Below are 24,487 nucleotides of genomic sequence, written 5' to 3'. Positions count from 1 at the left end.
AGGGAAATGGAAATCAAAACAAAAATAAACAAATGGGACCTAATGAAACTTAAAAACTTTTGTACAGCAAAGGAAACCATGAACAAGACCAAAAGACAACCCTCAGAATGGCAGAAAATATTTGCAAATGAAGCAACTGACAAATGATTAATCTCCAAGATTTACAAGCAGCTCATGCAGCTCAATAACAAAAAAACAAACACCCCAATCCAAAAATGTACAGAAGACCTAAATAGACGTTTCTCCAAAGAAGATACACAGATTGCCAACAAACACATGAAAGAATGCTCAACATCATTAATCACTAGAGAAATGCAAATCAAAACTACAATGAGATATCATCTCACACAGGTCAGAATGGCCATTCATCAAAAAATCTAGAAACAATAAATGCTGGAAAGGGTGTGGAGAAAAGGGAACCCTCTTGCACTGATGGTGGGAATGTAAATTGATACAACCACTATGGAGAACAGTATGGAAGTTCCTTAAAAAACTAAAAATAGGACTACCATATGACCCAGCAATCCCACTACTGGGCATATACCCTGAGAAAACCATAATTCAAAAAGAGTCATGTACCAAAATGTTCACTGCAGGTCTATTAACAATAGCCAGGACATGGATGCAACCTAAGTGTCCATCATTGGATGAATGGATAAAGAGATGTGGCACATATTTACAATGGAATATTACTCAGCCATAGAAAGAAACGAAACTGAGATATTTGTAGTGAGGTGGATGGACCTGGAGTCTGTCATACAGAGTGAAGTAAGTCAGAAAGAGAAAAACAAATACCGTATGCTGACACATATATATGGATCTAAGGGAAAAAAAAGTTCTTGAAGAACCTAGGGGTAAGAAGAGAATAAAGACACAGACCTATGAGAGCATGGACTTGAGGATATGGAGAGGTGGAAGGGTAAGCTGTGACAAAGTGAGACAGTGGCATGGACATATATACACTACCAAACGTAAAATAGATAGCTGGTGGGAAGCAGCCCCATAGCACAGGGAGATCAGCTCAGTGGTTTGTGACCACTTAGAGAGGTGGAATAGGGAGGGTGGGAGAGAGGGAGATGCAAGAGGGAAGTGATATGGGAACATATGTATATGTATAAGTGATTCACTTTGTTATAAAACAGAAGCTAACACACCATTGTAAAGTAATTATACTCCAATAAAGATGTTAAAAAAAAAATACATCACACTATTTTTGTCCCCCGGAAGCAGAGATGTGAACCAAAGAGTAGAAAGAAGTTAAAGCAGTTAATGGTTAAATGCCAGAGCCTCATTTCTTACAGTAAATGCACAATTGTCAGAATCATACTGTTATGAGTCCATTTGTGTCCCCTCTCAAAAGTATATGTTAGCATTCTAACTCTCAGTACCTCAGAATGTGCCCTTATTTGGAGATAGGGTCTTTACAGAGTAATCAATTTAAAACAAGGTCATTAGTGTGGGCCTTAATCCCATATGACTTACATCCTTATAAAAAGGGGAAATATGGACACTGATTTGACTGAGATGGACAGAGAAGACCATCTGAAGACACCGGGAGAGTGCTATCTTCAAGCCAAGGGTGACTGAGGCCACCAGAAACTGGGAGAGAGGCCTGGAGCAGATTTCCCCCCACAGCCCTCAGAAGGAACCAACTCTGCAGACACCTTGATTTCAGTCTTCTAGCTAGCTTCCAGGCCTGTGAGACAATACATTTCTGCTGTCTTAGCTACCCAATTTGTGGTACATTTTTACAGCAGCTCTACTAAACTAATATATATGTTAATTTACTAACAGTTAAAAGGAAAGTAAACCTCTCCTTCCTACTCAATCACAAACTATCTTTGAAAATAGAAAGAATAGAAAGCTATGTAGGTAAAATTGAATCATGCTAATTGTAACTTCCTTTCTCATCAGTAGTTCTCAATCAGAGGAGATATGGTATCCAGGGGACATTTGCTGACATCTGGAAACAGTTTTGATTGTCACAACAGGGAGAGTAGCTGCTGGCATCTGGTAGGTCTGGAGGCCAAGGATGCTGCTAAACACCCTACAGTACACAGGATAGCCCTTCACAACAAGATGTATCGGGTCCAAAAGGTCCAAAGTAGTGGTTGACAAAATCTGTTTCTGATGATATGAGATCATATTTTTCTTTATATATAATATATTGTTATTTTCATTCAACAAATAGTTGAATGCCTACTTTATTTCATGTACATATTAAAGGACATTTATTAAAACATATATTTGAACAGCAAGTGCAATGTGGTGCACTGTACACAAAAAGAGGTGACTCTTCTGTAAGCATCATGCCTGTCTGCTTATTGTGCTTACTGTCGCTTTGTTTATTTAACTAATGTGAGGTTCATCATTCTTTTCCAGTTTTGCAATCTGGTTAAAGTAACACATCACTCCTCAATGTTATCCTGTCTAAATCTTCTCTGATAAATAGCACCTGTCTGCAGAAAGCACCTGCTCAGAAGCAGTTTTAGACTCCCTGTTACTGTTAAGCTTGTGAGAGGTCACCCAGGCTGAGAGGAAAGAAATTAAGAGACAAGCTGCTACTGTGTTCTGAAATGATGGGACTGAGGCCATGTATTCTCTGGTTTCTCTCCTGATGGTCTGTGCAGTCTTTCCAGTATAGTATGTCTCTCTTCCTCTTCCACAGAAGGAATAAAACCCTTGAAATATGTCTAAATCCTTTAATTCAACTGTCAAAAAAGTAAAACACTGATTTTTTTTCTTTAGAGAATGTGTTAATATATTTTTTTCCGTGGATGAGTTTGAATTCAAATCTCAAATTGAGATAGCTAGTGAAAAGACATCTTGTAGTTTCATATAAATGCCTGATGGTCTTTTATCCACATTAACCATTGTATATGTGAATTTGGTGGACAGTTTTTCTTAAAAGAAAAAAAATAGCAGATTCTAAATTACCCCAAAGATCAGAATGAAATGCATTGGCAGCTTTACTCCATGCATATTAGCATTTACTCATTTATTCATTTATTCACTATACAGAGAACAGTTTCATATGGTGTTTGAGCAGGAGGAATCTGTCTGAATATTTCACCTTCTTGATAAAAGGGGACTATTTTTTTCTACATAAGTGTTTAAAGCCTTTACCTGATTCACAATAATTCTAAATTGATAGGTTTAAATATAAAACTACACAGGTGAGTGGTTTGTAAAGACAAAAGAAGTTGTATGCATTTAAAAACATAATCGAGGAACAAGCGTTACCTTTATTATACACAACAAAACTGAGTGTAGACTTAAGATCTTATAACCTTATGTCACATTTTTACTTGAGTATTATGCTATTTGAAGAATGTTATTAAAAGCCTTAAAGGGAGCTTGAAGAGAAGAGCTTAAAAGGAAGCTTGCAAACAACCCTAGAGGCAGGAGGTCCACAACTTTTTGCTGTATATGCTGATAATCGTTTTGCTGAAAGCTTGGAGTGCTGTAAATAAAGGAAAAGAAGAAACTTAAAACACCACCTAGAAAAAAAGTTTTTATATGCTTGTTCCTTGTTTACTTCTTTACTTGTCTCCCGGGAGCACGAGATACTTGGGTCTTCTGTCAAATACCAGTCTTGCTTCCAAAAAACAGGGTTTCCTTAGGGAAAAGAAGTAAATCCTTTCACCAGCAGAGTTAGGAATAAACTAAAGGATAATGGAGCTATGTGGAGTGTAAGCTTCAATATGAATATTGTCAGCATAAATTAAGTGTAGTTAGTAATAGAGAAATAACAGTAGCACCAGAAAGAGTTATTTGCAGGCTTAGAACTGAGAAGAAAATAAAAAGACAACAGTGTGTAGTACAAAGCTTAGAGAAGGGAGTCTGTGGGGAAAGAAAATGTGCAGAGATTTTATTGTAGTGCAAGACACAGAGCATGACTGTAATAAAAGGGAGGGTTCTAAAGAAAAAATGTCAACCACAAGTAAAAAGTATAGGACAAAGGTGTCATGAATGTGTGAGGAGTCAGAGCAAAGACAGTGAAGTCTTGTTAAAGGAACTGATGTTGAATAGAAATTGAATGAACCTCAAAAGGAGTCTGAAAGCATGCTCTGACACAGAGGACACAATAGATAAAGGTGCACAGGTCACAAAAGCAACCTTGAAATATTGGCACAGCCATGGGTTTTATTCCACTAATAATAGGAGGTTAGAGACGTACTATAAATTCCCTGATGAGAAGAGATCCATGATTTAAAACTAAACTGACTCTTCTATAATCTGCCTCTAATTTATTATTATACTTATATAAAATTCTTAGTCAATTTGATTGTTGTCAAATTATCACTTTTAATTCAAGTATCATATAAAATTTCTAATCAATGTAGCATCTGAAGTAGAAGTCCTTAAGTGGATTCTGTTGATGAAAATGATGCCAGCTTAGGTAACCGTGCTACTTCAATTAATTCTGTTTACACCCTTTCCTAATTATTAGAGATAAAAGGACAGATGGTGACATAACCAGCACCCCAGAATAGATGGTTGCCTGGCAGTATTTTTTTTCACCTGATAGCCTCCCTTCTGTGGAAGGTAATGAATTCTCAAGCACTCAGAAAGGTGGAGTTGATCTGCTTATTCCTATTTTACTCTGCCCCAGATCTCCCTCATCTAGTCTGTCTGAGACAGTCACAAGTTGCTCAGGGTAGCTGACGAACTGTGTATTATTTCTGGCATGACGCTCAGAACCCTTTGGAAATGTTACATACTGGGTTCTGTGTAGCCAGTGGAAGCATTCTTGAGGAAATATTTTATATTCCGGCAGAGCTGGTTTTACAGCAGCTATTTATTCATTCACTCATCTCAAATTGATCTGATGGATACTGAGCAATTTTCCCTGCCCACCTGGGATCTGGGTTAAATTCTAAATGCAACTCCTCTAAGTTCCAAAAACTAAAGATTAGCATAACCTAAATTCTACTAACACTTAGAGGTAGGAGTAATCATTTCTAAATGGGAAGTCCAGGAAGGCATCATGGAAGAACCAAGTTGAAATTGGTTAGAAGTACCTCAAAAGGCAGAGATGTGAAGTAAACTAATTCCTGCATATTACATGTAGAATGAATGTAAAAATCATAAGTGCAAGGTTTAGAAAGCAAGTGTATAAGTATGAGCCATTCAAGGTCGCCTAGAAATCTGGATACTGTGAGGAAAGCAGAAGAAATTATGCTGTCAAAGTGGGTGGGGCCTCACAAAGAGGCCATGCCTTCTCCAAGGGAGCTGAATTGTTAATAGAAGGCAAGGAAGAGCCAGGAAAGTCTCCTGAGCAAAGGAGCAAACTTAGTATAAGTTTTCAACAGTGTTTTGAATTTACTGGCAAGGAACCTGCAGATACAAAATTCAGATAGAATATTCTAACCATCTAGGCATAAATTTTATTGGAAATGAAAAGTGAACAACTAGTTTAAAAGCTGCTGATGGAAAGATCATTACTCTTTATATCCATGGTACCTAGCACATTATACAGTATAAAGACAAAAAATACTTTGCTAATAAGCAAAGATTTGGGAGGTAAATCAGGAACATACACAAAACAATGAAAACCAAAGGAAAATCAATGCCAGGTGCTATGGCATGGTTAAGAAAAACTAAGACTGGTAAATGACTGATGGATTTTACAGAGTAACTGGTAACAATGAAGAGAAAAATAACTGTTTAATCAGTGGGTGGCGGAAAACAAAAGGCAGAGAGTCTTAACTCCTATTTCAAGAAACTTGAAAGGGGAATTTAAAACTAGAGACTCTTTGGTAAGAAGTAAATAATGAATTTTTAAAGTACTGTCTTTCAAACAGGCACCTGAGAAGTATTTACTTGAGGAGACAAAACCTAGTGTTCAGGGACCATGAAACCTCCAGCAAGAGAGAAATTAACTAGATAAAATTAAATAGATAAAATCCAATAATTAATATTTGTTAAGTACTATTATGAACTGAAAACTATGTTAAGCAATGGAAATATGAAGATGAAAATATACAGTTTCTGCCCCCACAGAATTTATAATCACAGGGAGAATCAGACAGGACTAACAGAAAATTATGATGCAATAATGACTTTAATTAAGGCATTAACAAATTGTAGCAAGAACAGAGGGGGAAGCAGAGTGCCTGGGAATTATAGAAGGTGCTGTGTATCCATTTTCTCTTTTATCCATTAAATGAACTCTTATAATGCTTTTGAAGAATCATCTCAGTCCACCAAGTCCACGTGGTTTGAGAAGACTGACCAAGATCTCCAACTGCCAGATAAGCATACAACCCTGGGCCAGCCAATCAGAATAACACATCCTTCAGTGTCTAATATGGGGGTGGGCATGTGAACCAGTCTAAGCCAATCAAAATCCTCTACAGAATATTATTTAACCATTAAGTATCAAGACAGAGCCACTTTCTCTTTTGAAATGCCACATGTCAAAACTAAGCAAGCCTTGGCTATAGGAGTTCTCTCTGCAGCACAAGAGCCGTCCTGATAATGAAGTCAACCAAGAGGAGTAAAGATGCCAAAAAGAGAAAAGAAAGATAATAAAAAAAGAAAGATTCCTAATACATTTTTAAGACCTTAAGACTTTGTCCAACATAATTAGAAGTAACCATTCAATCTCATTATACTCATTGGTTTGACAAAAGTGTTCTAATGTATTTTTATGGACCGAATGTTTGTGTCCCTCCCAATGTTTGTGTTGAAGCTCTAACCCCAATGTAATTGTGTTTGGAGATGGGAACTTTGGGAAATAATTAGGGTTAGGCGAGGTCACGAGGGAGGGCCCTGGTCTGATGGGATTAGTGTTCTTATGAAAAGAACACCAGAGAGCATGTTCTTTCTTTCTCTATACCTACACTCACTGAGGAAAGGCTGTGTGAGGACACAGCAGGAAGGCAACCATCTGCAACTCAAGGAAAGAGCTCTCACCAGACACCAACCTTGCTGGCAGTTTGAACTTGGACTTCCAATCTTCATAACTGTGAGAAATAAATTCCTGTTCTTTAAACCACCCAGTCTATTGAATTTTGTTATAGCAACCCTAGCTGATTAAGATAAGTATCAAATACATGGTCATCCAGAACCTTATGTATTATAATTATTTGATAAGCAGTATCTAATGGTGATTTTTGTGTATCCCTATTGCTAGATCATGACGTAGATTATCAGTGCTCTCTTTACTACTAGAAATACAGTCATTGGTGCCTTTACATCTAATAAGATTATAGAATCAATTCCAGAAGTCTGAGAAGCAATCCAGAGCACTCATCCTTAAGATTCTACGTCTCTAGAACCACTCTCAGTAACGAGAGACAGAGAGAGAAAGAGAAAGAAAGATTTTAAGAAATCGTAATATACAGTTCTAGGAACTAACAAGTTGGAGATCTGTATGGCAGAATGTCAGGCTAGAAATTCAGGCAAGAGTTGATGTTGCAGTCCTGGGTCTGAATTCCAGAGAGTAAAGGGCTATAAAATCAGGCAGTGTTTCTATGTTGCAATCTTGAGGAGAATTCCTTCTTCTAGAGACCTCAATCTTGCTCCCGAGGCCTTCAACTGAAAGAATGAGACCCATCACATTGGGGAATGTAATCTGCTTTGGATTTAAATATTAATCACATCTAAAAAATACTTTCACAGCAACTTCTAAACTGGTGTTTGACCAAACAACTGAGCACCATAGCCTAGCTGAGGACACACATAAAATTATGTGCCCTTTGTGAGGGCACACCTCTACACAAAGACTTGTATGCAAACATTCATATCAGCTCTATTCATAACAGTTCCAAACTGGAAACAACTCAAAATGTCAATCAGCAGGTAAACAGATAGACAAATAATGGTATATCTGTTCAATGAAATAGTGCTCCCTAATAATAAGGACAAACTATTGATGCAAGCAACATGAACGACTCTCAAAATCATTACGCTTAATGAAAAGCCAAAAAAAAAATACACACAGTATGATTCCATTTAACAGTACTCCAGAAAATTCTAACTAATCCATAGTGACAGAAACAATAGAGGTGTACTTGCCAGGGGAAGGAAGCAGAAGGAGGAATTAATTACAAAGGGAGATGAGAAAAATTTGTGGGGCAAAGTGTGATGGAAATGGCATTATCTTAGTTGTAACAATGGTTTCATGCTGTATATATGTTCATTGTGGGAGACAGTCCCTAAGATGGCTCCAACAATCCCCACTTCATGGGATTCATGCCCTTGTGGAATCCCCTTTGCTTAAGTGTGAGCTGCATTAGTAACTCACTTTTTTTTTGTAATCTAGGCATAGTTGACATATAACATATTAGTTTCAGGTGTATAGTGACTCACTTTTAGTGAATAAGATGTGGTAGAAGTGATAGGTTGTCACTCCAAAATTAGGTTACAAAAAACAACAATGGCTTCAGCCTAAGACATCTCTCTCTCTCTCTCAAACCTTGCTCTGAGGAGAGCAAGCTGTCCTGGAGACATTCACATGGCAAGCGACTGATATCTCCAGGCAACAACCTGCATGAATGAACTTGGAAGTGGATCTCTGAAACCTGCCAACAATCATGGGAATGAGTTTCAAAGCAGATCCACCTTCTGGTGCACATTCAGATGACTGTAACTCTGGCCAACACTTTGATTTCAGCCAGAGTACTCAGTTCAGCCATTGCCAGATTCCTGATCCACAAAAAAAAAAGGAGAGATAAGGAATATGTGTTGTTTTAAGCCACTATGTTTTGGGGTAATTTGTCATGAAGTAATAGATAACTCATACACTTATCAGATTGTACCTTTTAAACATATGTGCTGTTTAATGCCATTAATTAAGCTTTAATAAAGCTGAAAAGAAAGAAAAAAGATAAAGAAAAGAAGGAAGGAAAAGGGAGAAGGAAGTGGAAAATGAGGGAGAGGGAGGGAAAGAGAGATAGATGGGAGGGAGAGAGGATGGAAGAAAGAAACTGTGAAGCCAGAACAATCATTTATGGTAAGAATAAGGAATGAAAAGGAAGAATATGATATGGATGCTTAATGTTCTTGGTAAATATTTCATTGTCCCATTTATCAGAAGGGAAAGTAAAAGTTTATCTAGTTGGAATACTCAAGTCCTACAAAGGAGTAATTTAGAACAAGAGTCAAGTGTAATGTCTTAGAAACAGCACTAGGCAATGAAGAAAATGGCCCTTCCCATTTCCTGATTCATGATACACTGGAAATAGGGACAGGAGAATGCTCTATAAAGAAGACTTCTTGGGGAAATCAAAGGTAAGCTCCACTTAAGAACCTAAACAGAGTGTTATGCAAAGCACTGAAATGTCAAGGAGTGTGGATTCCAATGGACACAAACAAAGGAAATGGTTTGGTGGAAGAATATCAGTAGAAAGATATATTTAGGGGAAGAATTGCACAGCAGTATTTGTATTTGATTACAAGAAGGACTGTTACCTAGAGAGGCTTGAATTTGAAAAAGAGACAAGAAGTGAGAGGATGAAATATCCAAACTGAACAACAGGTAAAAGCTGTTATAATTAAGGATGGGGTAGAGGATTTAACAGGAGGAATTAAGAGAGCCACATTTTCCTCTAAAACAGAAATAGACTGTATACAAAAAATGGACTTATATCCAAGACATTTTTCATCATTGAGAGGGAACTGAAGACAAGTGGGAATTCAGAAGCTGGAAACTGATAATTAAATCTTCTACATGAGTTTACTCATGTCTATTACATGGTACAGCAGATATTTTGATTGCCCACTCAACACCTGTCTTCCCCTCCTTCCTTTCAAACAGAACAGCAATTTTATTCAGATTTCCACCCCCCAGGAAATGTATTCTTACCCCCAAAGCACAGGTAAATCCTGGTTGGTCCAAACCAACTGTAGTTATCCCATTATCTTGCCAATGGCAGGCCTAGGGATAGGTATGTAAACCAGTTTGGGATAATGAGACAGACATAAAAGGAATCTCGAGAGAAGGAGATATTTTTTACTTTTCAACTAAAACACAAGAAAGTAACATTACCTCTTCTTCTGTTCAACCTTGCTTCATCAGTATGTATTGCCTGAAGGATATCTTAAGACCTTGAGATGGGGTAGCTTAAGACCCAACTAACTGGGGGATGGCACAAGGTAAAATCAGAAAAAAAAAGTGGATGCTTGATGACATGTTGAACCAGTGAATTAATAAAAACTGGAAACTCCTGCCTCCCAACATTTGGTTATTGAGTTTGTTTATTTGTCTTTTGATTAGCAGCTAAATACAGCTTAATTAATTTACACGGGATATTAACTGCATAGTATAGTTAAAAGTGTGACATGAAAAAGAGTCCCATCACAGGCTATTATAACAAAGTACCACATACTGAGTGGTTTAATAACAGAAATTTATTTTCTCACAGTTCTGGAGACTAGAAGTCCAAGAGTAACTTGTTGGCAGGACTGCTTTCTTTTGAGGCTTCTCTCCTTGGCTTGGAGATGCCGTCTTCTTCCAGTGTATCCACATGGTCTTCCCTCTGTGTGCATACATGTCTGTGCCCAAGTTTCCTCTTCTTATCAGGACATCGGTCATATTGGATTAGAACCCACCCGTTGATGACATTTTACCTTATTTGCCTCATTAAAGGCCCCATTTCCAAATACAGTCACGTTCTGAGATACTGGGGTTAGGACTTCACATACACATCCTCAGGGACACAATTTAGCCCATAATACTTAGTAATTGGCACTGTGCTAAGCACCAGGGGTGGAAGTTTAAATAATAATTGTCCCAGAAACCTTCAAGATGGCAGAGGAGTAAGACATGGAGATCATCTTCCTCCCCACAGATACATCAGAAATACAGCTACATGTGGAACAACTCTTACAGAACACCTACTGAATGCTGGAAGAAGACCTCAGACTTCCCAAAGGCAAGAAACTCCCCACGTACCTGGATAGGGAAAAAAAAAAACAAACAAAAAAAAAAAAAAAAAAAAAAACAGAGACAAAAGAATAAGGATGGGACCTGTCCCTCTGGGAGGGATCTGTGAAGGAGGAAAAGTTTCCACACACTAGGAAGCCCCTTCACTGGCAGAGACTGGAGGTGGCAGGGGGAAAGCTTCAGAACCACAGAAAGAGCACAGGAATAGGGGTGCCGAGGGCAAAGAGGAGAGATTCCCACACAGAGGACTGGTGCCAACCAGCACTTACCAGTCTGAGAGGCTTGTCTGTTCACCAGTTGGGGCGGGTGGGGGCTGGGGGCTGGGAGCTGAGGCTCTGGTTTCAGAGTTCAGATCCCAGGGAGAGGACTGGGATTGGCTGTGTGAACACAGCCTGGAGGGGGCTAGTGCACCACAGCTAGCCATGAGGGAATCCAGGAAAAATTCTAGAACTGCCTAAGAGGCAAGGGACCATTGTTTTGGGGTGCGCAAAGAGAGGGGATTCACAGCACCGCCTAAACGAGCTCCAGAGATGGGCACGAGCCACGGCTATCAGTGCGGACACCAGAGATAGGCATGAAATGCTAAGGCTGCTGCTTCATCCACCAAGAATCCTGTGTGCAAGTACAGGTCACTATCCACACCTCCCTTCCTGGGAGCCTGTGCCACCTGCCACTGCCAGGGTCCCGTGATCCAGGGACAACTTCCCTGGGAGAACACACGGTGCACCTCAGGCTATTGCAACATCATGCTGGATTTGGTTGCTGCAGGCTCACCCCACATTCCATAACCCTCCTTCCACCAAGCCTGAGTGAGCCAGAGTCCCCATTCAGCTGCTACCTTAACCCCGTCCTGTCTGAGCAAAGAACAGCACCCTCAGGCAACCTACACACAGAGACGGGGCCAAATCCAAAGCTGAACCCCAGGAGATGTGTGAACAAAGAAGAGAAAGGGAAATTTCTCCCAGCAGCCTCAGGAGCAGTGGGTTAAATCTTCACAATCAACTTGATGTATCCTGTATCTCTGGAATCCATGAATACACAACAAATCATCCAAAAATTGAAGCAGTGGACTTTGGGAGCAAATGTAGACTTGGGGTTTGCTTTTTGCATTTAATTTGTTTCTGGTATTATGTTTATCTTAGTTTAGTATTTACAGTTTATTATCATTGGTAGATCTGTTTATTGATTTGGTTGTTCTCTTCCATTTTTTAAAATATATATAAATTTTTTTTCTTTTTTTTTTTCTCTTTCTGTGAGTGTGTATGTGTATGCTTCATTGTGTGATTTTGTCTGTACAACTTTGCTTTTACCATTTGTCCTAGAGTTCTGTCTGTCCATTTTGGGTTTTTTTAGTATAGTTTTTAGCACTTGTTATCATTGATGGATTTTTTTCTTTTTTTTTTTTTTTTGGTTTGGTTGCTCTCTTCTTTCTTTCTTTTTTTAAATTACTTTTTAAATTTTATTTTTAATTTTTTTTATTTTACTAACATTTCTTTAATTTTACTTTTTTTTTTTCTTTCTTTTTTTAACCCTTTTCTTCTGAGCCATGTGGCTGACAGGGTCTTGGGGTACTGGCTGTGTGTCAGGGCTGTGCCTCTGCATAGGAAAGCTGAGTTGAGAACACTAGTCCACCAGAGACCTCCCAGCTTAACATAATATCAAATGGTGAAAGCTGTCCCAGAGATCTCCATCTCAATACTAAGACCTGGCTCTATTCAACTACCAGCAAGCTACAGTGCTGGACACTCTATGCCAAACAACTGGCAAGAGAGGAACACAACCCCAAGAAACAGGAGAGAAGCTGCCTAAAATCACAATAATATCACAGACACCCCAAAACACATCACCAGACATGGTCCTGCTCACCAGAAAGACAGGATCCAACCTCATTCACTGGAACACAGGCACCAGTCCCCTCCACCAGGAAGCCTACACAACCCACTGAACCAAAATTAACCACTGGGGGCAGACACAAAAAACAATGGGAACTACGAACCTGCAGACTATAAAAAAGGGACCCCAAACACAGTAAGTTAAGCAAAATGAGAAGACAGAGAAACACACAGCAGATGAAGGAGCAAGGTTAAAAACCCACCAGACCAAGCAAATGAAGAGGAAATAGGCAGTCTACCTGTAGGAGAATTCAGAGTAATGATAGTAAATATGATCCAAAATCTTGGAAATAGAATGGAGAAAATACAAGAAACCTTTAACAAGGGCCTAGAAGAACTAAAAAGCAAACAAAGAATGATGAACAACACAATAAATGAAATTTAAAATTATCTAGAAAAAACTAATAGCAGAATAACTGAGGCAGAAGAACAGATAAGTGATCTGGAAGATAAAATAGAGGAAATAATGACCACAGAGGAGAATAAAGAAAAGAGAATGAAAAGAATTGGGGACAGTCTCAGAGACCTCAGGGACAACATTAAACACACCAACATTCAAATTGTAGGGGTTCCAGAAGAAGAAGAGAAAAAGAAAGTGACTGAGAACATATTTGAAGAGACTATAGTTGAAAACTTCCCTAATACGGGAAAGGAAATAGTGAATCTACTCCAGGAAGCACAGAGAGTCCCATACAGGATAAATCCAAGGAGAAACAGGCCAAGACACATATTAATCAAACTATCAAAAATTTAAAACAAAGAAAAAATATTAAACGCAGCAAGGGAAAAACAACAATAACATACTAGGAAATCCCCTTAAGGTTAACAGCTGATCTTTCAGCAGAAACTCTGCAAGCCAGAAGGGAGTGGCAGGACGTTTTTAAAGTGATGAAAGGGGAAAACCTACAACCAAGATTATTCTACCCAGCAAGGATCTCATTAAGATTGGATGGAGAATTTAAAACCTTTACAGATAAGCAAAAGCTAAGAGAATTCAGCACCACCAAACCACCTTTAAAACAAATGCTAAAGGAACTTCTCTAGTCAGGAAGCACAAGAGAAGGAAAAGAAATACAATAACAAAGCCAAAACAATTAAGAAAATGGTAATAGGAACATACATATCGATAACTACCTTAAATATAAATGGATTAAATGTTCCAACCAAAAGACATAGACTGGTTGAATGGATACAAACACAAGACCTATATATATGCTGTCTACAGGAGACCCACTTCTGACCTAGAGACACATACAAACTGAAAGTGAGGGTATGGAAAAAGATTCCATGCACATGGAAATCAAAAGATATCTGGAGTAGCAATTCTCATATAAGAAATAACAGACATAAATATTTATGCACCCAACATAGGAACACTGCAATACATAGGCAAATGCTGACAACCATAAAAGGGGAAATCGACAGTGACACAATCATAGTAGGAGACTTTAACACCTCACTATCACCAATAGACAGATCATCCAAAAGGAAATAAATAAGGAAACCCAAGCTTTAAATGACACATTAAAGAAGATGGGCTTAATTGATATTTATAGGACATTCCATCCAAAAACAGCATATTACACTTCCTTCTAAAGTGCTCATAGAACATTCTCCAGGTTAGATCATATCTTGTGTGACAAATCAAGCCTTGGTAAATTTTTAAATATTGAAATCATATCAACTATCTTTTCTGACCACAACACTATGAGACTAGATATCAGTTACTGGAAAAAATATGTAAAAACTACAAACACACTTAGGCTAAACAATATGCTACTAAATAACCAAGAGATCACTGAGGAAATCAAAGAGGAAAACAAAAAATACTTAGAAACAAATGACAATGAAAACACAATGACCCAAAACTGATGGGATGCAGCCAAAGCATTTTTAAGAAGGAAGTTTATAGCAATACAATCCTACCTCAAGAAACAAGAAACATCTCAAATAAAAAATCTAACCTTACACCTAAAGCATTTAGAGAAAGAAGAAAAAAAAAAAAAACCAAAGTTACCAAAAGAAAGAAATCATAAAGATCAGATCAGAAATAAATGAAAAAGAAATGAAGGAAACAATAGAAAAGATCAATAAAACTAAAAGCTAGTTCTTTGAGAAGATAAAAAAAATTGATTAACCATTAGCCAGACTCATCAAGAAAAAAAGGAAGAAGACTGAAATAAATAGAATTAGAAGTGAAAAAGGAGAAGTATCAAGTGACACTACAGAAATACAAAGGATCATGAGAGATTACTACAAGAAACTATATGCCAACAAAATGGACAACCTGTAAGAAATGGACAAATTATTAGAAAAGCACAACCTTCTGAGACTGAACGACGAAGAAATAGAAAACCTAAACAGACCAATCAGAAGCACAGAAATTGAAACTGTCATTAAAAATCTTCCAACAGACAAAAGCCCAGGACCAGATGGCTTCACAGGCAAATTCTGTCAAACATTTAGAGAAGAGCTAAAACCTATCCTTCTCAAACTCTTCCAATATACAGCAGAGGGAAGAACACTCCCAAACTCATTCTACAAGGTCACCATCACCCTGATACCAGAACCAGACAAAAATTTCACAAAGAAAGAAAGCTGCAGGCCAATATCACTTATGAACATAGATGCAAAAATCCTCAACAAAATACTAGCAAACAGAATCCAACAGCTCTTTAAAAGGATCATACACCATGATCAGATGGGCTTTATCCCAGGAATGCAAGGAGTCTTCAATATCTGCAAATCAATCCATGTTATAAACCATATTAACACATTGAAGGATAAAAAGCATATGATCATCTCAATACATGCAGAAAAACCTTTTGACAAAATTCAACACCTATTTATGATAAAAACTCTCCAGAAAGTAGGCATAGAGGGAACTTACCTCAACATAATAAAGGTCGTATATGATAAACTCACAGCCAACATCGTTCTCAATGGTGAAAAACTGAAACCATTTCCACTAAGATCAGGAACAAGACAAGGTTGTCCACTCTCACCACTATTATTCAACATAGTTTTGGAAGTTGTAGCCACAGCAGTCAGAGAAGAAAAAGGAATCCAAATAGGAAAAGAAGAAGTAAAGCTGTCACTGTTTGCAGATGACATGATACTATACATAGAGAATACTAAGGATGCTACCAGAAAACTACTAGAGCTAAACAATGAATCTGGTAAAGTATCAATATACAAAATTAATGCACAGAAATCTCTTGCATTCCTATACACTAATGATGAAAAACCTGAAACAGAAATTAGGGAAACATTCCCATTTACCATTGCAACAAAAAGAGTAAAATACCTAGGAATAAACCTACCTAAGGAGACAAAGACCTCTATGTAGAAAATTATTACACTGATGAAAGAAATTAAAGATGATACAAACAGAAGGAGAGATATACCATGTTCTTGGATTGGAAGAATCAACATTTTAAAAATGAAAATACTACCCAAAGGTACCTGCAGATTCATTGCAGCCCCACTCAAACTATGAATGGCATTTTTCACTGAACTAGAACAAAAAAATTCACCATTTGTATGGAAACACAGAAGACCCCGAGTAGCCAAAGCAATCTTGAGAAAGAAAAACTGAGCTAGAGGAATCGGGCTCCCTGACTTCAGATTATACTACAAAGCTACAGTAATCAAGAAAGTATGGTACTGGCACAAAAACAGAAATATAGATCAGTGTAGTAGGATAGAAAGCCCAGAAATAATCCCACACACATATGGTCACCTTATCTTTGATAAAGGAGGCAAGAGTATACAATAGAGAAAAGACAGCCTCTTCAATAAGTGTTACTGATAAAACTTGACAACTACATGTAAAAGAATGAAATTAGAACACTCCCTAACAACATACAAAAAAATAAACTCAAAATGGATTAAAGCCCTAAATATAAGGCCAGACACTATAAAACTCTTAGAGGAAAACATAGACAGAACACTCTATGACATATATTACAGCAAGACCCTTTTTAACCCACTTCCTAGAGCAACGGAAATAAAAATAAAGATTAAAAAGTAGGGGCTTCCCTGGTGGCGCAGTGGTTGAGAATCCGCCTGCCGATGCAGGGGACACGGGTTCGTGCCCCGGTCCGGGAAGATCCCACATCCCGCGGAGCGGCTGGGCCCGTGAGCCATGGCCGCTGAGCCTGCGCGTCCGGAGCCTGTGCTCTGCAGTGGGAGAGGCCACAACAGTGAGAGGCCCGCGTACTGCAAAAAAAAAAAAAAAAAAAAAAAAAAAAAGTAGGACCTAATGGAATTTAAAAGCTTTTGCACAGCAAAGGAAAACATAAACAAGAAGAAAAGACAACCCTCAGAATGGGAGAAAATATTTGCAAATAAAGCAACTGACAAAGGATTAATCTCCAAAATTTACAAGCAGCCCATGCAGCTCAATATCAGAAAAACAAACAACCCAATTAAAAAATGGGCAGAAGACCTAAATAGACATTTCTGTAAAGAAGATATACAGATTGCCAACGAACATATGAAAGGATGCTCAACATCTAAGAGAAATGCAAATCAAAACTACAATGAGGTATCATCTCACACCAGTCAGAATTGTCATCATCAAAAAATCTATAAACAATAAATGCTGGAGAGGGTGTGGAGAAAAGGGAACCCTCTTGCACTGTTGGTGGGAATGTAAATTGATACAGCCACTATGGAGAACAGTATGGAGGGTCCTTAAAAAACTAAAAATAGAACTACCATATGACCCAGCAATCCCACTACTTTGCATATACCCTGAGAAAAGCATAATTCAAAAACAGTCATGTACCTCAATTTTAATTGCAGCTCTATTTACAGTAGCTAGGATATGGAAGCAACATTTGTCCATCGACAGATGAATGGATAAAGAAGATGTGGCACATATATACAATGGAATATTACTCAGCCATAAAAAGAAATGAAATTCAGTTTTTTGTAGTGAGGTGAATGGACCTAGAATATGTCATACAGAGTGAAGTAAGTCAGAAAGAGAAAAACAAATACTGTATGCTAACACATATATATGGAATGTAAAAAAAAAAAATTGTTCTGAAGAACGTAGGGGCAGGACAGGAATAAAGACACAGATGTAGAGAATGGACTTGAGGACACGATGAGCAGGAAGGGTAAGCTTGGATGAAGTGAGAGAGTGGCATGGGCATGTATACACTACCAAATGTAAAATAGATAGCTAGTGGGAAGCAGCTGCATAGCACAGGGAGATCAGCTCGGTGCTTTGTGACCACCTAGAGGGGTGGGATAGGGAGAGTGGGAGGGAGACCCAAGAGGGAGGAGACATGGGGATATATGTATATATATAGCTGATTCACTTTGTTATAAAGCAGAAACTAACACACCATTGTAAAGCAATCATACTCCAATAAAGATGTTAAAGAAAAAAAAAGAATTGTCCATTTTCTCATAGCACTTCCATTTTAGTAGGCAAAATAACAATTAAACATGATGACTTAATAACAGGCACAACTTGGAGAATAAAAAGTATGACAGCATAGAATGAGGGCACTTAATCTAGTGCAACAGTTCTCAACTGAAAGCAATTTTGCCTCCCAAGGGACGTGAGACAATGTCTGAAGACATGTTTTACTGTCATAATTTTGGAGTACTACCAGAAGTTGCTGCTAAACATCCTACAATGCATAGGGCAGCTCTCCCCCAACAAACAATTATCTTTTCCACAAAGTCCTAGTGCCACTGTTGAGAAAGTCTAACCTCATCTTTAGGATCAGTGAAAGATCGCTTAAACTGACCTCTGAAGAATTTATACTAATTTACTGAGGGAGACAGAGTAGAGATGGAATTCTAGGCAGAGATAACAGCATGTATGAAAACCTTGACTTAGCAAGGAAAGTGGCACATGTGAGAAATGAAAGAAGGTCAAACATGAAGCATGAAAGGGAAGGGAGACTAGAAATAAGAGGAGGTGCAGCAGGAGCAAGAGGCAGCTCATGCAAACCCTCGGCCATGTCTGGGACCTTAGTCTTTATTTTGAACTTTATTGAAGAATGATAGTGAAATAAGGAGTACAAAGGATCAAGGAGAAGGTGAACTTACACTCCTTCAGTGATTTAGTGATTTTTTTGTGGTAAATCTTCAGGAGTTGGTAAGAAAAAGGATGACCTTTGTGATCAGTTATGTTAGTTATGGAGAGGAGAAAAAGGGCACTCATGAAAATTTGGAGTAGGAAAAATTTGGAAGGCAAGAAAAACAACCTAGGTAAGAAATACTGTTTTGTGTCTGGAAAATCTAATAATTCTGTAGGTTTAAAGAAAGCACAAAGAAGGGTGAAACAGAATCAGGAATGGCTTATGTGTCTATAATTTATGCTGTATGACAATGATTCTCTAATTTCAATTTGGGGAAAATCAACTGAAGAGCTTTTAAAAGTATAAATTCCTAAACTTGTGCTCAGGCTCTAGTTTTCTAATCAGGGTCAGGAAATTTTCACTTCTAAAAAATCCTAGGTGATTTTAATAAAGGAATGGGGCATTACTTCAGAAATTCTGCAGGAAAGTAATATGAGCTGATTTTCACTGTAGAAGGTATCTAGTGATAGTATGAAGGTTGACCTGAAGGGAGGGAGTGTGACCCTGGAGACAGAAGGACCAGATATGAGAACGTTATAGTGGATCTAATGACTGAGGAGAGAACCTGAATTCTACAACAGTAGGGAAGGTAGAGAAGGTTGGGGTTTCCTTGAGAGATATAATTGACAGAGCTGGAGTCACTCCAGGCTTCCAACTTGGGTTACTGGGTAATGGTGGTACCATTAATTAGAATGGAAATCCAAGGCAGGGAGCTGGTTTGGATGGTAGGTGAAAGGTGATAAGGTGAGAGTGCCATAGTCCACCCTATTTTCCTTAGTCCAGTAGAAGGTTAGAGATGGAGGTTAGTGCTCAGAACATAAGTATAGACATTAGATATCAAGTTGGGATCAGTTGTGTATGGCTGATTATACAAGCCCTGAGAGTGGTAAGATTACTCAGGAAGAATATGTAGAGTAAGAAAAAATGAGGACAGAAGAGTACATCAACAATTAGAAACTGAGCACCTGTGGAGTCCTAAAACAATGAAAAGGGACAGACAAGCAGAGGACAAAAGAAGAAAGACTGAGAAATTAGGGAAGGAGCAATTTTCATGACTTGCTATTTCCAATATGTTGATAATAGAAGGGGGACAGGATGCAACCTATGAAACACTCTAATTATAATTTTGTAAATTTTCATACATATATAATTATAAATAAATTTACACTTATATAACGCTTACTACATGCCTGGTACTGGTCAAATATATATCTATGACTAAGTAATGTTAATATTCCTGTTTTATTAACCAGGAAACTAAAGCACACAGAAGTTAAGTAACTCGTCCAACATCATACACTAGCACCATGCAATCTGGCTGCAAATTTCACATGGTTAACCTTTATGCTGTAACTCTTTTATTCTTCTGTTAAAGAACTTACCATACTAAAAAGGTTACATGTTTTCCTCCATAACAGTACATGCACAATACCTATTACTAAGTGCACAGAGGATACTTGTTGGGTTGAATTCATTGTGTAGCTAAAACCATGAAACAAAAGGGAGCCTCTCTTAAAAGAACAAAAGAAACAACCATTACTGCTTCCATGTGTAGATGTTTCTGATTAGGAAAAGTTCAGGCAAAAATAAAAGGAAAGGAAAGGATGGGGAAAATTAAAGGAGGGAAGAGGAGGGTATGGGGGTGGGGGGAAGTGGAAGACAGGAAGGGAAGGGAAAATGATCTCTTAAAACAAATACAAAAAAAAAAAAAAATACACATTTTTCACGGTTTTCAACAATGGCTCCTTAGATTCCAAGACTTTTTCTAGATTTGGCCTTTAATTCATTTTGAAACATTACAAAATCCATCTTATCTCTTAGTACCTCTATTTTTGTTTTGCACCAAATAGGGGATCAGATGCTGATATTCCTAAAATAGTTAGAGATCCTTATGGTGAAATTATTATCTAACTGAAAAAAGAACATTTAATTGGTGTACTTGTAGGTTATTACCAAAGGAACTCAAAAAATTTGAAGCTGTGAATTTGCCATGTGGAAAGAAGAAATACACTTATATGAAAAACTTCTCAGTCAGTAAATAATTCTAGACAAGCTAAGGATTCCTCAGTTTCCGTGTGAAATAGTGTTCATTCATGAAGATGTTCTTCAATCATAAATAAAAATATAAAATTTCCTTACTATCCTAACATCACTACTTATAAATTATTATTTTGAAGATCTAAGACTTTGACCTTTGTCTTCACAATGCTACAAGGTTGGCCTGAATACTAAACATGCCAATATGAAAAGAAGTGTCAGTTGACTCATCAAATATTAGAAAATGTCGTGAGCATTCATTGACTGTTCTATTACCAAAACTATGGAGGGAAAATAGATTGTTTAGTTATTCTGGTGATGGTCTGACCTGGTTAAAGCAGGTGTTGCATAGAGGCTTGGAGGAGGCTGTGGAGGAAAAAAGGTAGTTTTTTCCAGCTGCTCAGCATCCTGGAAAATAGTTTTGTTTTCTCTTCCTAGGGGAATTAAAGCAGGACAGGAATAAAGATACAGACGTAGAGAATGGACTTGAGGACACGGGGAGGGGGAAGGGTAAGCTGGGACGAAGTGAGAGAGTGGCATGGACATATATACACTACCAAATGTAAAATAGATAGCTAGTGGGAAGCAGCCCGCATAGCACAGGGAGATCAGCTCGGTGCTTTGTGACCACCTAGAGGGGTGGGATAGGGAGAGTGGGAGGGAGACCCAAGAGGGAGGAGACATGGGGATATATGTATACATAGAGCTGATTCACTTTGTTATAAGGCAGAAATTAACACGCCATTGTAAAGCAATTATACTCCAATAAAGATGTTAGAAAAAATAAAAAAGAAGACAACATATGTGTTCCTTGAAAAACAAATAGATTGCTTATTAACCTTGATTATTTGTTTGAAGATATTCAGTCTTCTTCTGTATGTTTGTTCCTGTGCTCACCGATGAACACACTGTGCATTTTCCCTTCCTAGTCTCAGTCTCTGAGTGAGCTCACACAGACCCACCAATTTAAACACCATCCTCTTGTTCACTCTCAGACTGCAGCCCTGACCTTTCTCTTGAGTTTTAGAATTTACTACACACTATTTGATATCTCTTCTTGGGTATCTAATAAGTATCTGAAACAGAGTATCTTCAAAAGAGTGTTCTTGGACTTCCCTGGTGGCGCAGTGGTTGAGAATCCGCCTGCTGATGCAGGAGACACGGGTTCGTGCCCCGGTCCGGGAAGATCCCACATGCTGCGGAGCAGCTGGGCCCATGAGCCATGGCTGCTGGGCCTGCGCGTCCGGAGCAACGGGAGAGGCCACAACAGTGAGAGGTCCGCATACCACAAAAATACAGAAAAAAAAAAAAAAAAAAAAGAGTGTTCTTGCTTCCCTCCTAGAGGACACACTCCTTTTCAACCTCAGTGTCAACAGCACCAGTTGTCACCCAGTGGCTCATCTAAAAAGTTTAGGAATAATATTTGATTCTCTCTTTTGGCTCAGGTCCACACTCAATTCATTAGCAAGTTCCGTTAGCTTCATTCTAAAATACATTCCAAGTGTCTCCAGCTCTCATCACCTCCTACTATTGCTCATATTCCCCAGCCATTCCCCAGCCATATAACCCACCCATTCTCCACAGAGCAGCTAGAGTGATTTAGCAGCAGGAGGAGGAGGGACAGGGGGTGGGGAGGAAGAGGAGGAGAAGGAATCAGATCTTGCCATCCCTCTTCTTTCTAATTAATAACAAAATCCAAAAGCCTTATCCTGATCTCCATAGCAAGCATTTAAGTCACTGTCACTCTCTAATTCCTGCTAATGCCTCTTAGTTCCCAGCTCTGTAAATTTTTGACCCACCATGGTCTACAATCCAAAGATCCTACCATCTTTCACAGTTCTTCACCTCCATCATCTCGTCATCTACTTCTTTGGAGAGTTGGAAATCTATGATCAATGATTATAATCAGTTTGGGGCATATAAGCGCTTGTTATCCTAGCAAAGCCCAAACACTCCATTTATGCATAAAATCCGGTTTTCTCTCATCTACTTGAATACATTGTTTCATAACTCTCCCACTTCTTTCCAGTACCATCAATTTTTCCATCTGCACAGAATCTTTTCCAAAAGTATGTAAACATTATTATTTCTCCCATCTTAAACAAAAATTTTGCTTTATTTCACATGCTCCTCTAACTGTTGCTTTATTTCTTTCCTTCCTTTTGCAATAAGAGAACTCAAAGGATCTCACTGTCTTCAACATTCCTCCTTTCTTTCTTTGAGCCCATTTTAATCATCCTTTTTGACTACTAAGTTGGAAAAACACACTCCTCCTGTATGTCACCTTTACTCTCACACTAGTACCACATTCACAACACTTCTGACACAGGATGTGCAGGCATTTTCCCCAACCAAGCAGTACTCTCATATTAGCTGGGTGTCCCACAATTTACTCACTTCTGATACTATCTACCTGGAGATGGCTTCAGATCCCACAGGGCTCAGTCCCACAAGAGTACCCCCCCATTTCAGATGTCAATCTGTTGTCACCTATATTTCTTCCAACCAGTTATAAGTCAGCTTTTCCATAGCACCCCCGCTGGATTTGATCATTTTCTAGAAGAGCTCACAGAACTCAAGGAAACACTGACTTATGTTTACCCTTCTATTAAAGGATATGATAAAGATACAGATGAACAGTCAGATAAAAAGAAACATAGGGGGAGATCTAGAAGAATCCCAAGTGCAGAAGCTTCTGTCCCCATGGAGTTGGAGTGCATCACCTTCCCAGCATTTAGATATTTTCACCAACCCAGAAGCTCTCTGAACCCTTACTTTTAGAATTTTTATAGAAGCTTCATCCCATAAGCACGATGGATTATTAACTCCACTTCTAGCTCCTCTCCCCTTTCTAGAGGAGGAAGGTGGTGGCAGTGCTGAAAGTTCCAAGCTTCTCATCACAGCTTGGTCTTTCAGGTAGCAGGCCCCATCCAGAAATTTTCAAGGAGCCCACCCAAAGTCACCTCATGAGAACAAAACTCACTCTTAACACCCAGGAAATTCCAAGGGATTGGGGGCTCTGTGTCAGGGACAAGAATCAAAGACCAAGTATTAGAACAAAGGATGCTCTTTTGTTCTTATCACTTATGGTCTTATCACTCAGGAAATTACAGAACTTTTGCAACTACCACTCCCACAAAACTGCTCTTACCTAGTTCACCTCCAAGTTATTTAAACACAATTCTCTATTTTTTGAAGCTGTCTTTTACGTGACTTGCAGAAGTATTTGAGACAGTCCTTTACTCCACCTCCTTTTAACATTTATTCATTAAATGTCTGGCAACCCATACTCACCTGCTTTGCCTCCTATCTCATATTCTTTCTCAGTCTCCATTGCTGGTTCCTCCTCTTCTCCTCAAACTATTAGTATCAATATACTCTGAGGTTGAGTCCTCAGACCATTTCTCTTCTCTTTCTACACTCGCTCCTTTGAAGATCTCATCCAGCTTTATGGCTTTATATATCATGTATATGTTAATCATTCCCTAATTTATAACCCTAGGCAAGACATGTCCCCTGAACTCCAGATTCGCAAACCCAAGCACCTACTCGATAAC

The 24,487-nt window shown here is 38.4% G+C and overlaps 1 pseudogene; it reads right to left on the bottom strand.

The window, feature by feature from the left end:
• LOC136794379 (uncharacterized) overlaps positions 1-24,264 on the bottom strand; it is a 161,591-nt pseudogene extending 137,327 nt beyond the window's left edge.
• Between the last annotated feature and the right edge of the window lie 223 nt (positions 24,265-24,487).

This window comes from Kogia breviceps, chromosome 6 (genome assembly GCF_026419965.1).
Source record: "Kogia breviceps isolate mKogBre1 chromosome 6, mKogBre1 haplotype 1, whole genome shotgun sequence".
Classification (NCBI taxonomy): Eukaryota; Metazoa; Chordata; class Mammalia; order Artiodactyla; family Physeteridae; genus Kogia; species Kogia breviceps.
This window is presented reverse-complemented; position numbering and strand designations above follow the sequence as displayed.